At 38.4% G+C, this 15,002-nt stretch overlaps 1 protein-coding gene across 14 annotated transcripts in view; it reads right to left on the reverse strand.

Moving 5' to 3' along the window:
- Positions 1–14,996, reverse strand: part of SETD5 (SET domain containing 5) — an 80,188-nt gene extending 65,192 nt beyond the window's left edge. For all 14 annotated transcript variants that reach the window (XM_014542780.1, XM_005870113.2, XM_005870112.2 and 11 more), the window contains exon 1: positions 14,831–14,996. The gene's annotated coding sequence lies outside the window, so the exon portion shown is untranslated. The remainder of the gene's footprint in view (positions 1–14,830) is intronic.
- Positions 14,997–15,002: the final 6 nt, after the last annotated feature.

A 15,002-nucleotide genomic window follows, 5' to 3' on the forward strand; every position in this document is an offset into this window, starting at 1 on the left:
AGTTAGAAACATCGATGAGAGAGAAACATCGATCAGCTGCCTCCTGCACATCTCCTACTGGGGATGTGCCCGCAACCCAGGTACATGCCCTTGACCGGAATCGAACCTGGGACCTTTCAGTCCGCAGGCCGACGCTCTATCCACTGAGCCAAACCGGTTTCGGCCTATTAAGTCTTTTTAATGTGAATATATTTATTTGGTAAGCACTGGCACATTGTGAAGCCAGAAGCCTCAAATTTTAGTTAGACCCTGATTATTCCTTTGTTAACAGTTGGTTCTTTTCATATAACTAATGGAGTCATGAAAATGAGGTGCTATATTTACAGCATGTAATAAGCACTACTTATCCTAAGTAAGGTGCATATAGAGTTTAAAGAATTGATCAAAATTTCGTAACAATAACAATTTTCAAATAAAAGCTAACATTTATTGGATGCTTATTTTTGTAGCAACCACTGTTCCCTCAATCACTTTACATCCATTAGTTCATGTGATGCCCACATCATCTTTATGAGGAAGGTAATATTCCTACTTAGCCAAAGAATTAAATTTGCCAAAGAATTACTCACCAAAGCTAAGAAACTTGCCAAGGCCAGAATAAGAAAACTGCAAACTAAAATCTGAACCCAATTGCTTCACCATATGAATAGCCTGATTTAATAGTTTCTAGCCTATAATATAAATATATCATATTAGAATGTGACATATATTGCTGAACTATGATACTGCAACTTCTTTCAGCTATTAGAATAAAAGAGACATTATTAAACAGGTTTCAGATTTAATTTAAAACTTATAAAATCAAGCACTCTGAACTTTAAATGACTAAGTTAAAAAGTAGATTACATTCTTTCTAAGATAATATCTAAATTTCAGATCTAAATTTCTTAAATTTTATTCATTCAAGAAATGTTAAATGACAGCGTTCTATTACAAGTAGAACCAGTGTCCCAAGTGTTAGTCAGATTTAAGTGTCTGAAATCATCAGAGATAAATGGAAAATTATCTAGCATTTCAAGAGAGATTAGGAAGTTTCCTATCTTGACTGTTTATATTAAGGCAAGAAATTGTGGTCACCAGAAAAAAACCAGAAAAGTCAGTGTTCCTCTTCCATGGCCTAAAAATACTTATTAGTTACTGAAAAATCTAGAAGCAGATACTTTTAGTAAATGAACTTAAATGCTTCTTCTGTTACAATAAAAGTACCAGGATAAAAAAAGAAACACTGTAATCATGAATAATCTGTTAAGTCTTACATATAGGGACAGAAAGGGGACAGGGTGGAAAAGACTAGAAGTCAGATTTCTCTGTATACAGATATAAATTTCACTTAGTAACCACATTTTATGTAATTACAAAACAAAAAGCAGTCCCTGAAAAATCTGAAATGACTAAAAAAATTTACCTCTGTGTATCAAGTTGGTGGCATAACCACATAGAGAACTATTCCAAGTGATTTTAAAACACTGTAATCTGACCGTATTTTTTAGAGGGACATATCCTAAGGTCAAAAATAAACAACTCCACTTTCCAGTATCATACTGTTCTGAGATTCTAAAACTGTTTTGTATGTATTGTGGGATAAATCAAAGAGTAATTACATTGGTGTTAGCAAAAATTGGAATTTTGGGTGTGGGGAAAGATTAGGATTATTTAAATATCATATAGTATTGAATTCAAAATAAAAGTTATCAAACAAACACCAACAACTGAGATTTAAAAAAAGAAACAAAGAGAGCAGAAAAGAAACCACTTTTTAGTTCTGTCCATTGAAAAGGTCTAGAAACAAGAACCAAACCAAGAGCAATGGAACATCTTGTCATGAGAAAGCAAAGAACCAACTAAAAAAAAAAAAAAAAAAAAAAAGCCAGGTACTGATTGAGAATGAGGAAAAAAAAACTTAACACAAAGTGGACAATCATGCCAATTCTCGCTTCACATTACACAATGTTTTACAAAGTATCATACTTTAAAAAGATATTAGCTTGTAAGAACATGTAATAAATAACTTCAAAATGCAATGGATATTTAATTTTAAAGCATGCCTTTAACATTTATGTAAAATGGTTTTGTACTCATTCAATAGAAATTTATCTGGCCACTGAGTAAAGCTAGCAATAAAACTACTGGTCCGCACACAATGTGTTAAGAGTCAAGAGCCAATTGTGGGAAAATTTGAATGTCAAAAATAATAATTACAAGGGACTGAAACACATAAATATATTTAAAACCACAAATACACAATAATGCCCTGGCTGGTATGGCTTGGTTGGAGTATCATTCCATACACCAAAAGGTTCCAGGTGTGATTCCTAGTCAGGGTGCGCATGGGAAGCAACCAATCAATGTTTCTCTCTCTCTCCTTCTCCCTTCCTCTCTTTGAAAATATGTCCTCGGGTAAGGATTTTTTAAAAAGTACACAATAATAACGCTTCATTGATCACCTTTGGAGGTTGCTAGGTTACCAACCATTATTTAGAAAACTAGTAAGGGGAAAAACGCACCAATCTTGCCTTTTGTATTCAAATGCATCTTAGGGTAAGCAAATAATTACAGAAAAAAATGAAGTAGTGATAAAATATCACTACTTCACAATCATCCTATATAATAAAAACCTAATATGCAAATTGACCTAACGGCAGAATGACTGTGCCAGCCGCCTCCCCTCCCCCCCCCCATCGCCCCACAGAGGGAGGCAACTGGCAGCGGCAGCAGGGGGTGGTGCTGGTGAGCAGGCGATGCCAGGCCGGCCAAGGCGGGTGCCAGCAGGGGACCCTGATCACCCAGCTGGTCGCCCCCCCATCACCAGCCAGGCCCAGGGACCCTACCCATGCACGAATTTTGTGCACTGGGCCTCTAGTAATGGAAATAATCTGGGCCTGTTGTTCTCAAACTGTGTTTTTGGAACTCCTGAAGTTCCCCAGATTCTTTCAGGAAATATGGGTGATCTTTCCCTTTTCAACTACTTATCTGTGTGAGAACAAATTTTCTTCATATTCTTCAACCAAAACAAACACAAATTAAATGCAGAAGGAGCTATGAGAAAACTGTTGTCTTTCATCAAGCCAGATAGATAGATACTAAGGAGATTTGCAAAAATGGAAAATAATGCCACTTAAAAAAATTAGGTATTTTCCACAAAAATCATGTTATTTAGGTAAGCAGGATTTGTTACTGTTATTTTAAAATCAATTGATAATTAAGATTTTTTTTCTCAGTTTTAAATCTGGTAAATCTTGATATAACCCACACAAACAAAAGGTCTTTGGGGCCTTTAATTTTTTAGAGTGTACAGCTTAAGAATAGCTGATCTAGGCAATAAATATCAACAGCTGCTTAACATCACATAGACAAGTAGGTATTAGGTAACTCTCAAGGAAGTACATAGTATTCTTATAAAAGTGTACTTGCAATTGATCTAATCACTATTTACATGAAATATGGATGCGTGTGGGTTGTCATCTTATAGAATACTAGGGGACAGTGCATGAATTCATGCACCTTGAAAGGAACTGTGGGCTGCGAGGTTGCGGTGGGCACGGGGGCAGTTCTCAGCTCCTCCTCCATGCCCCCACCCAGCCCCTCCTGCCATGGCCCCGGTCCCATTTGCCAGCAGCCCCGCTTGCACCCGCTGATGGCAGAGAGAGACTGGGGCCAGCGCCAGCAGTGGGTGCGAGTGGGGCCAGCGCTGTCAGCAGGTGCGAGCAGCGGCTGCTAACCCGATCACCCCTCAGGAGCAGGGGGAGGCGGAGAAGCCCTCAGGGGCGATCGGGGCCAGCAGCGGGTTCAAGCAGCAGCTTCGGTGCCGGGTGCAAGCGGGACCGGCACCAACAGTAGGTGTGAGCACAGGGCAGGACCAAGGTGCACGGGAGCAAAGAATTTTCAGTAACTACCAGAGGCTTGCCCCGATGACAGCAACCGGTGCCCCGCCTTGGTCTGGTGCCCCTGCTCAGCTGCTCCACCATCCCGCTGTGGCTGACCCCCGCCATGTTGCGTGCTCTACTGCCTGCTGCCGATGCCCGCAATGGTCCACGTGCGCCCCCTGGTGGTCAGCACATGTCATAGCAACCAGTCGTTCCGCCGTTCCGTCTAATTGCATATTAGGGTTTTATATAGATAGATGTTAAGTGACACCATGTACATGCAACCTCCAACATCCAAAGAGTAGGAACTTTACAAGATGATAAATTCCTTTAATAAGTGTATTACATTATATGAAAATGAGAGTGAGAGAACCTATAAATTAGAAAGCTCAAATTTATCAACCAAATGCAATGTATGGACCTTATCTTGGTTTAAATAAAATCCAAAAGGAGTCCCCTTTTCTATTCTCTCTATTTTGTTGTATTTGGACTTTTTCATAATAAAAAAATCTAATCAAATATATATCTATCCCCTCCCTTACCAACTATAAGGAAAAGAAAAAGGCATCCTAAAAATCACTCATGTAAAAAAGGGGGTTCAGAGAGGACAAAAGATAAATCCTTGCAGCGAGAATCAGAAGAACTATATAAAAGACAAATAAATGGACTACTATGTAGTGACAATAAGACCCATGATCTTTTGTAATTAGGACAAGCATATAATTTATGGTCCAAATTGGGACATTTTTGAGAAAGAAGTGCCATTACTAATTATTCAGTAGTCATAAACCAGGGCTGTCCCAGGGAAACCAAGACATATGGTCACTCTATCTGTAAAATATTCAAATTTAAAATCATTTTCACAAAAGATATTCAACACAATCCTTTGGGTAACTACTTTCCACAGGAACATATTCCTAATATTAAGTTTTCAGAAAAACTAAGGTATTCTACAAAAAAAAACTTTTCATCTCTTGCCTGGCACATAGCTATTTCGTAAAGATGTCTACTTCTCTTCTTATTGCTCAGTGTACTCTGCAAACTTCCAGCAATTCCTTTTCATGATAAACTATAAGTGGAAAGTTACACTAACCCAGAACCTTGCTTCTCTAAAAATACATGTCTTCCCATGGGTCTTCACACAGGCCCAGTCGGATTCCTATTCAATTTATGAACGGATACTTTATTCCTAGCAACACTTCAAATCTTAATAGCCTAGGGATTAACTAAGGAAGAGTGAGGTAAAAACATCTGGGTCAGACCAACCAGCCTAGGCTCTGAAGTAAGAAGAGCCTTGGAGCTGGCATTATTACCTATTTGGTCTAAGTGGAATGGCTACAGTAACTTCAGAACTCCATATATGATATGTCAGCATAATTTTCATTTTTTCTTGGATTTTTAGTAAATATTTTAAATTAGTGTTTATATAATGTGCCATAAGGTAACTACCTGTTCAATCTGTGAGTACTTTATGCCACTTCATAAGTTTAAAAACTTTTGCCCTGGCCAGCGTTGCCCAGTCAAGGGCATGTACCTAGGTTGTGGGTTTAATTCCAGGCACCCCGATGGAGGTGGGGGCGGGGGTGGAAGGCACCCCGCCCCCTCTTCTCTCTCTAAAACTCAATGGAAAAAATGTCCTTGGGCAAGGATTAACAAAAAGTTAAACTTTTAAAATAAAAGTAGCCTAAATATGCAACAATTTGGTACAATTTTAGCCTCATCCTACAATGTGCATTGGCATCATGACAATCTACCCTTATTTTGTTCTATTACTAATCTATGACATTAAAGTTCTAATTGCCATAAATAAAACTAAAATTATCTAGCAATAACAAAAATAAAAGGGGACTTCAAAAATTTGGAATAATGCCCTGGCCAGGTGGCTCAGTTGGAGTGTCCCCCTGTACACCTAACGGTTGCAGGTTCTATCCCCAGTCAGGGTGTGTACTAGAGACTTCTCTCACATCGAGGCTCCCGCCCTGTCTCCCTCTCCCTGTCTCTGAACATATTCTCAGGCGAGGATTAAAAAAAAAAAAAAAATTGGACTAGCTTCTACATTTTCCTCAGATCTGTCTTTTTAAAAAATCATTCCACCTAATATTTTTCAGGTTGTGGGCAAAAAACATTTATTTAACTTGCATGGCTATAGTAGTTTGCACCATAGAAACTGAGAAAATAAAAATTTATGCATTCAGGCAATAATCTAATGCTACATTGAGCATGCAGTCAATCATACCGCAGCAACAATACTTCTTTGTTCTATTTTAAGAGTTTAAACTCTTTTGTCTTTAGAACTAAAATAAAGTTTTAAGAAATGTGCCTAAGTTTCTATCCCAAATGTTATAATAACCATTTATTTTTTAATAATCAGTTCTAACTGTGGCTCTTCCCTTTCTGTCTGGTTTCTCTTATTAAAACAAGTTAACTCTCAACGGCCTACGTTAATAAAGAAAATGGTACCATAAATACAGAGGTAGTGTAACTGCCAACAGGTCCTTCCAGGTTCTTCTTCATAAATAAAACCGTCCTTGGATACCAAACAGTTGATTATTAACTACAGATCATCCTCTTTCACAAAGCCGTGAGAGCAAAAACTATATGTGTTGTGGCATGCAGAAGTTAGTGGGAGGAGATAGAATTTTTCAACACAGGCCAAAGATCACAACAGGACAAAAATACAAAACCATGGCCCTGATCGGTTTGGCTCAGTGGATAGAGCGTCGGCCTGTGGACTGAAGTGTCCCGGGTTCAATTCCAGTCAAGGGCATGTGGTTGCAGGCACATCCCCAGTGGGGGGTGTGCAGGAGGCAGCTGATCGATGTTTCTCTCTCATCGATGTTTCTAACTCTCTATCCCTCTCCCTTCCTCTCCGTAAAAAAATCAATAAAATATATTTTAAAAAAATACAAAACCATGAACATGGGGGGGAGAGGGGCGACGCAGAAAAGAAACAACCTCATATAAAAACGACAAACAATGGGTGTAAATCTAAAACAATGAGATACATCTTGGACATATGTTAAAATTAACATGCCAACATTATTAAATATGCTAACATGATACTGAAACAGCCTATTCAGATAATAATTTCTAAGAATTATGAAATAATCCTCTTACTATACTCAGCAATGAACACATTATTAGATTCCTGGATTTTATTAGTCTTCACATTTCAGGAGTGGGAAGGAGAAAATCTCAGCGGCCAAAGGCAACAATAGAAATGATAAAAATGAAATTTCTTGGTGTTTTTTTTTTGGGGGGGGGGGGGGGGGGGGGGGGATGGGAAAAAGAAGATCTGAAGAACATTAATTATGCAGCTTGAAGAAAGAACTCTGAAGAATGAAAAATTTATATTCTAACAATTTCGCCTCCACTACAATAGAGGTAAGCATAAATGAAGGTTTAATTTTTAACATTATTTTAGTTATAAATCTGAATTACACAAATTAGTAATTCTCAATACAAACTGCAAATATTATATGGGAAAAAGAAGATCTGAAGAACATTAATTATGCAGCTTGAAGAAAGAACTCTGAAGAATGAAAAATTTATATTCTAACAATTTCGCCTCCACTACAATAGAGGTAAGCATAAATGAAGGTTTAATTTTTAACATTATTTTAGTTATAAATCTGAATTACACAAATTAGTAATTCTCAATACAAACTGCAAATATTATCTACAGAAGAGAGTCTCTCCCTTCAAGCCAATAATAATAATGCAGTGGCATTTGGTAGTAATAACAACTGTGTGAACAGCCAATGAAAATTAACTATATGTAAAAATATTTTTTTCTATAAAGCTAAGAATCTGAAATGGTTTATCAAGAAAGTAGAAGACACTGAAGTTACAAAGTCTCTTTAACTACTGACTTTTAGGAATAAGACAAATGAACTTCATATTTAAGTACATATAAAAAATCCATAATCATAGTAAAAATCCTATTAAACCATCCAATTTTCCCCTTTTGTCCTAGTTTCTTTTTTGCTGGGGAGAAGCGTTGTGGGATAATAATAGCAGGAAATCAGGTGGAGCAGCTGCAATGGCAAGATGAGATACAGTGCTACATTTTACCTCCATTATAGCCTATTGCTGGCTGGGTTTTATTGAAAATGAGACTAGCTGTTTGGGGAGACAAAGCAGTTATCAATACTGTTGGGATCAAAATGTGCCCCCCTCCCCACCATACTTTTGCCAGGAACTTTTTAGGTCCTCTGGCAAGATTCAGGTAACAGGAGCAGTAGAAGCCACCATGAAAAAATTTCTAATTATCTGGGAAGTGGGGTATGTGTATGTGTGCAGAGACAATGTTTTCCTCAGAGCTAGCAATGTGGGTCTTAGTACATGTAGAGAAAACTGTCTGGAATAGAGGTCAGGTTTGAACTAGATGGCTTCTATTTTAGTCCCACAAACCTATGGAAATAATCCATGTGAATGAATTATAAAGGGAAGGAACAACTAACTACCTTAAATTTCTATAGTGATAGAAAATATAGCCTACTAAATCTCATGGTAACATTGTTGCTATTTTACTGATAAAAAAGTTCTAAACGACAATCATAATTAAGTCACTCAAATATCCCCTTTCAGACAAAATATTATGTCATTGCTGCCAAGACCAATACACACAGAAATTTAAAGTTAAGTAGGTAACACATGTATCTTTCTTTTGCAGAGAGAAAAGGCACAAAGTTTGGTCAGGCTTGCTTAATATTACAATGTGAATTAAAGGCAGTTTTTAGTTATTTTACTAAGTTAAAACACACACCTCTTCTTTGCTAACAGTCACAATCTCTGGATCCATAAGTAAAAATTAGCATTGCAGTGTCCTTACAGTTAGTCTCCTGCAGTCTGGATAGAAGGGAAAACTTTAAGGCTAGTTTAATAACATTGCAATACAGGTGGCATCTTAATTTCAGCAACAGATGTACTCTTGGAAAACTGAGTTCTAACGAATTATTTCTAAACATCAAATTCTCTTAAAATATATTAAGCATTTAAAAGAAACTCAGCATATACTCCTTTATTAAGGAGGAATCCTTTTGCAATCCAAATAATTGCTATCTAATTTTTCTATGAATGCAATTCTTTAATATTTTGGTAAGAAAAACCCCACAACTAACACACATGTACTAGTATCAACATTTATTTTAAAAATAACTAAAAATACTGTTCAGAACACTGAGCCTTTTAACATATTAATGAAAACTTCCATTGGGCCCAAACTTTGAATATTTCATTATAATTTTGCTGTAAGTGCCAGATAACCCACAGATCTCTTCCAACTCTAAGATTCATATTAATTCTAGTAACATGGATGCAACCACCACACTTTTAGTTGGGAATTAAGCAAGATGTATCAAACAAGGCAGTGCCAACACTATAAAAGTGGGGGAAGGAAAAATCTCTGGGGAATATCAGGTTCTTCAGGAAGCAGGGCAAGACTGAAACAGTAAGTAGCCTTTCTTCAGTTAGCATTGTACATGATGGCAAGCCAACATGTAAATGCTGGAGGGTGTTCTCTACATTATATAACTGGAATTAACGATATGCAACTATTTTACAAAGGGAAACAAATTATTTTTTACCTATTTTGGTCTAACTCCAACTCAAATAAAGACAATGTGTATGTTGAAATTTAAGTTTTATTCAGCTATAATATCCTTTTCCATTTCTTAAATGAGAGTTCTGCTCTAGAGGCTCCAGAACTGCTCTACTCAGGAGGTGACTTGTATTTAGGAGAGTGGAGTGCATGGAATTTATTTTCTTTTCATCTACACAAAGCTTTAATTTTTTATTTTTCCTTGCAGGAGAGGATGGGTCCCTACCATATATTCAGGGCTATACTAAATTTCAGGTTAACAGTATAAGGTTGGCACAAATTCAATGCTTCAGTAGGAAATACAAATGATTTCTTTAATTGTATGCCAAAGTGAATAATCTCCCAGGGAAAAGAACCTCCTCCTCCTGTCTTTCCTACCTCCCACCCCTCCCCCACCAACATTGCCTCCCTGCTGTGCAAAGAGCCCTTTGTCCTGCCCCACACTTATCTAGCTGTTTGGCCATATTGACAGGCCAACTAAAGGCATAATAAGGGAGTCAGTATGACATAAGCAGCTGGCAATTTGAAACAAAAATCTTCCTTTCTACTCAGACCAAATCCTGATGCAGAGGTCTCAGGCTCCTCCCATGTTTTCATCTTTTTTAAAACAGAGCAGCTAGGAATTTGGCATTTTCCCTCAATTAGGTAGCACAACAAAAACTTGATTTCCCAGATAGAAACAAATTCTGTATAAATTCCTACGTCCTTTGCTTTTTTGTGTGTGATTCATAACATAGGTCAAGGAGTACTCCCAGCTCTGGGTGTATATACATAACTAACATGACTAAGAAAATGATTCTTATTACTTTAGTTTGCCATCAAAACTCAGAATTCTCATGCTATGAAGAAAGGAAGAGCACAGAAGAGAAAGCAGTCAGACCAAACCAATAGTCGAATGCATGAGGCAAACCTGGCCAAATAACCTTAGTTTTTAAAAAAATACTAAGATCTCATTCCAATAAGCAGAAAATTCCTTTCCCCTGTCTTTATATCAAAGATAGTTAATGTGATCCTTACATCTCTCCCTGAGGTATTCAGCAAACAAAATCAATATGGTGCAAAAACTGAGAGGCAGGATGGGATTACAAATTCCTTGCTCAGTGAGGGCTAGTATAAAGTAGACTGAGATTTAGCTTCATTGTTCCTTTGTTATATTTCAAATTTGCTTCATAAAGTGTTAAAGAGTCTGAATATATTTAGTCAGAATAAAAGAATTCTCTAAAGTGATGTTTTCTAACAGCTTCTCCCTCCCCCAAGTTACTGGGTATCTTTTACTCGATTTAGACAAATACACAACAGGATACTTTTCATAAGACTCTGGTTTAACAAAATATGTATTGATAAGTGAAAGAAATTATATTCTCTCATCTTTCATGAACTTCCCCAAATCTTTACAAGGTAAATCAATCACTGAATCAAATGAAAGGTTAAAAATGCCATTTTACCACGTATTTTTGAAATTTTAGCTGTAAAAAAATGGTACCAATTACTGTCTATTATACTTTTTAAGCCCATAAAAGGATGTTTTAAATCAAATTACAAATAGCAATCATTTGTATTAAAATATACATTATCTCACACATTTTGCAGTCAGAGTAAGTTTTGTCTTAAAATATTCCTATCAAGCTTTAGTTTCCAATACCTGAAAAATTTTTTATAAACAAAATTCACTGCGAGGCCTTTTAGTTTCAAATTAAACTGACAAATCATCAGAGTGGAATTAGAAGTTATAAGAAAATTATATTCTATTTATGATCCAATTTCTCATTGATACTATGTACCTAATAACCACGGACTATCCTTAACTATGGCCTAATGTTTCATAAGTTATTTCAATACGAAGAGGACAAAATAAAAGTGGTTGTCTGCACATCTGCATTTTGCCCTATGTTATTTTCCTATCCAAAGGCAAAAGTAAATAACCATTCTCCCCCAGAAAGGCCAGAATAACTTCAGAAAGCATGTAAGTTCCTGGACACAAAACAGTATCAGAAGATACAAAAATTTTCAAGCATATTGATTAAATACATCCTATGAAAAAGGCCTCTATGATCTTTCAGAAAATAATCACATCAAGATCACGATGGATTCCAAACAACAGGAAACACAAGTGAAAAAACACAAGTGATTATTTTATAAGGTAACATTAACATATAACTTAAGCTAAAAAACATATCTAAAATGTTAAATAACCACTATGAGTGAAACCATATTTATCTGATATGGCATCTTTTATATATGATAGTGATAACATTAAAACCACCTAAAAATATTATCCATGAAAAGTTCCGTTTCATTAGTCAGTGTATATCACTGAGACAACACAAGCCACATTTGTGAATGACACAACTCATTTCCGTTCTTTTGGTTCCCTGCCACAAATGCCACAGTCATGCTATACATTATAGATTTAAGTACATTTACACAAAGCTAAACATACAAAATTCTGAGGGGAAAAAATATAGCATGCAAGCACCTTGTGGGGTGGGGAAGAGACAACCCATCTGTTAAGTACTGTATAAAATTGGTGGTATATTTGAATGGTGTCTCTCCTTCAAGTACTTCCATACTCAATAAACTGTTCTGTTTAATCAAAGATTTTCCTAATGTGCAGGAGCTGTGGGGGAGGGGAAACCACATAAGAGGCCATCTTCTCAAGTATCCTGTACACTATTTATTCGATTTCTGAATATTCCTTCTGGTCTGTCCTATGTCTCAGATGGATCATGGCCAAACATACATCCTTGTGGTCTTAGAAGACTACCTCCAATACGCATGTAATGAATTCATTTTATAGGTCAAACTCCAAAGAAATAATTCAATTTGCAGAAGTCTATTACTGATACAGAAATTAAGAAAATACTTCAAAGATTTATATTTACAAGTCATTTTGAAAAGGGCGCTTCTTTTTAGAGTTTAAGATTACAAATTTAGTAAAATGTTTAGCAAAACATCTATTCAATAAGGTAAATATGGCCTAACAAACGAAAGAAAGGAGACACACAAAATATGAAATCGATTGAAATATTAAAACTCTAATGAAACTTTCAGTCCTATTCAAGCACAAATCTACAATTAAAACCAAAAATCTGCCAAAAACCCCCAAGAAACAAACAAAAAAGAAAAACTCTATGATCCAGTTTCTAGATGTTGCTGATATCCATAAATGGGTAGAAGGTTATGAATTCTCATCTCCCCACCAATAAAATGCAAACCAGCTCAGCAATGAAAATTCCCAGGAAAGCAAGGTTTCTTCTTAGTCCTGAAGCAGCTATTGCCTAAGTGGAGCTCCCTGCAGCCAAGAGCATTAATGGAGGCTGCACTGCTGTCCTTCCCTGGAGACGGCAGCCAGCACTACTCAAGCTTCTCACGTAGCAACCAGAGTTCCAGAGCCAGCAGCTGCTGCTGCCTTGTATACTCAGTCCTGTGATCCAACCCAAAGAACAACCTTTTTCTTACCCCACCCCCACTCCTTACACACTTTTTTTTGGATCAATGTTCCAAGAGCTGGAATTATGCTTTGAGAAAGAAACACCCTAAATCCTTTTAGTTTTAAACTAAGGGCCTTTTATTAGAAAAACCACTATTTACCAAATTCCAGATATCCATTTTAATTAAGCCAGCAATTTAGGAGTGAAGATTAAGCTTTAGTCTTTAAAAGGCCAATTTCCCAAGGACTCTCTTTACAGTCAAATTTAAATTTGCAGTTAGAGATAGAGACTTGTGTCATGCCCCACCAAAGGACATAATTCATTTCTGAATCTTCATGACAGTCTGAGTAAACCTTAAAAACTCTAATCCCATAACTGACCAGAATTTTTGGCTATAGAAGAAAACGAATGATCCTCCTGAGAAAACTGGAAGAAATCCAATAAAAAAAAATTTCCTGTGTTCTTCAAGAGGCCCAGAATATGTGAATATTCTTTGCTTTAGTCCTAGCTCAGATTCCACACATCTAAAATTACAACTTATAACTTTTTCCCTGAGTGATCTAAAAGCATCAGTGATATAAAATTAACCACCAAGAAATTTTCCCAAATAGGGGGTACACAAACATTCTCCCGAAAAGCTCATAAATGCTCAACTCAGGTGGATCCTCCCCAACCAAAAGTTTTTTGTTGGATCTGCCCAACAACAACAAAAAAATCTAAGTATGGCCTTGGTTACAAGTCATTTATAAGCAACTCCTTTAGTCAAATGATGAAAAGACATTAGCAGAGAACCTGGGGAATTCTTTCAGTACTATGAGCAAGGGAGGAAAAGGGAGAAATGAACTAAAATAGAGACAAAGCTCAATGGAACCCGGAGATCTGGGCACGAAACGAGTTACTGGTGCACACATTGCACAAGTAACATGAGAAAGCAGAAAATGCAGGTCATACATGCACCCCTGACCCAGACCAGCAGGGCTGGCTGCAGCATCCGTATCCAAGGGAAAGATCAGTTATTCCTAACAAGTGAGACGCAAAAGAGCTCCACAGTATAAATTAGCATGGAGGGGGCTTTCCCAACAGCTAAACTTTCCCTCTCACGCGTTCACCTACTTATAAAAACCAGGGCTTTTTTTTTTTCTCACCGTCATTCCCTTCGCATCCCTTAGCTCCCACGCAGGGAGAATGGGGATTCATCAAGGGTACATTTTTCTGCCTTTAAAGACCTTCTCAAAGGATCGCTCTCCACGCCCAAGGCTGGGAGAACGACACAGCCTGGCTCAACTCCAAGCTCAAACCCGACCGATTCAAGAATAGGACTCTCTCTCGGAGAGACTGGGGCAGAAGCCACCGAGAACCCCAAAATGTGAGGTGGGGCTGGCGAAGGCAATGCCGTTGGTGTGGGAAAGGAAGCAATCATCTGGGATGGGGACCCGAGGACGAGGGGAAAGGCGTCCAGGAACATGATGAAGAGACACAGGCCCCCAGAACCATCTGAGTTGTCACCAGGCCGCGCGAACCGGGGCGGTTGGGGCGGGGGTTTGGGGAGGGGGGAAAAGTATGCCTGTGTATGTTAAGAGGGCAGCGAGAGGCCTAGCCTCAAGTCAAAGGTAAACGTGGACGAGGCAGTTCCCAGGAAAAGGGGTGAAGAGACGTTGGGGGAGGGGAAGCGTCCTGACCCAGGAAAGACATGAAAAGGGTAGTGGGGTCGACTGGATGACGAAGGGGACCTCTCTCCCCGGGGAAGAGGAATGCGATGGTGTCCAGGGGGGTGGCGAGGGGGGTGAGAAGGGGCAGCATCCTCCTGCTAAGAGCCTGGGAGGGCCAGGCCCAAGTCCCGAAAGCGAGCGCGGGGAGACGGAGGAGGTGACCCTTCCCTCCCCCGGGGCCCGGTGTGAGGGAGGGTAGGTCCCTCTTTCCTGTCGGACCCTTACCTTGTCCCAGGCGCTGCCGGGGCCTGGGCCCGGGCTGCGGCGCTCGGCACTCCCGGGAGGCAGGAGGACTCGAGTTAGGCCCAACGCGGCGCCACGGCGTTTCCTGGCCGGGAATGGCCCTTGCCCGTGAGGTGGGGGTGGGGGCAGAAAGGCGGAGCGAGCAAAGGCGGGT

Source organism: Myotis brandtii, unplaced genomic scaffold (assembly GCF_000412655.1).
Source record: "Myotis brandtii unplaced genomic scaffold, ASM41265v1 scaffold312, whole genome shotgun sequence".
NCBI lineage: Eukaryota > Metazoa > Chordata > Mammalia > Chiroptera > Vespertilionidae > Myotis > Myotis brandtii.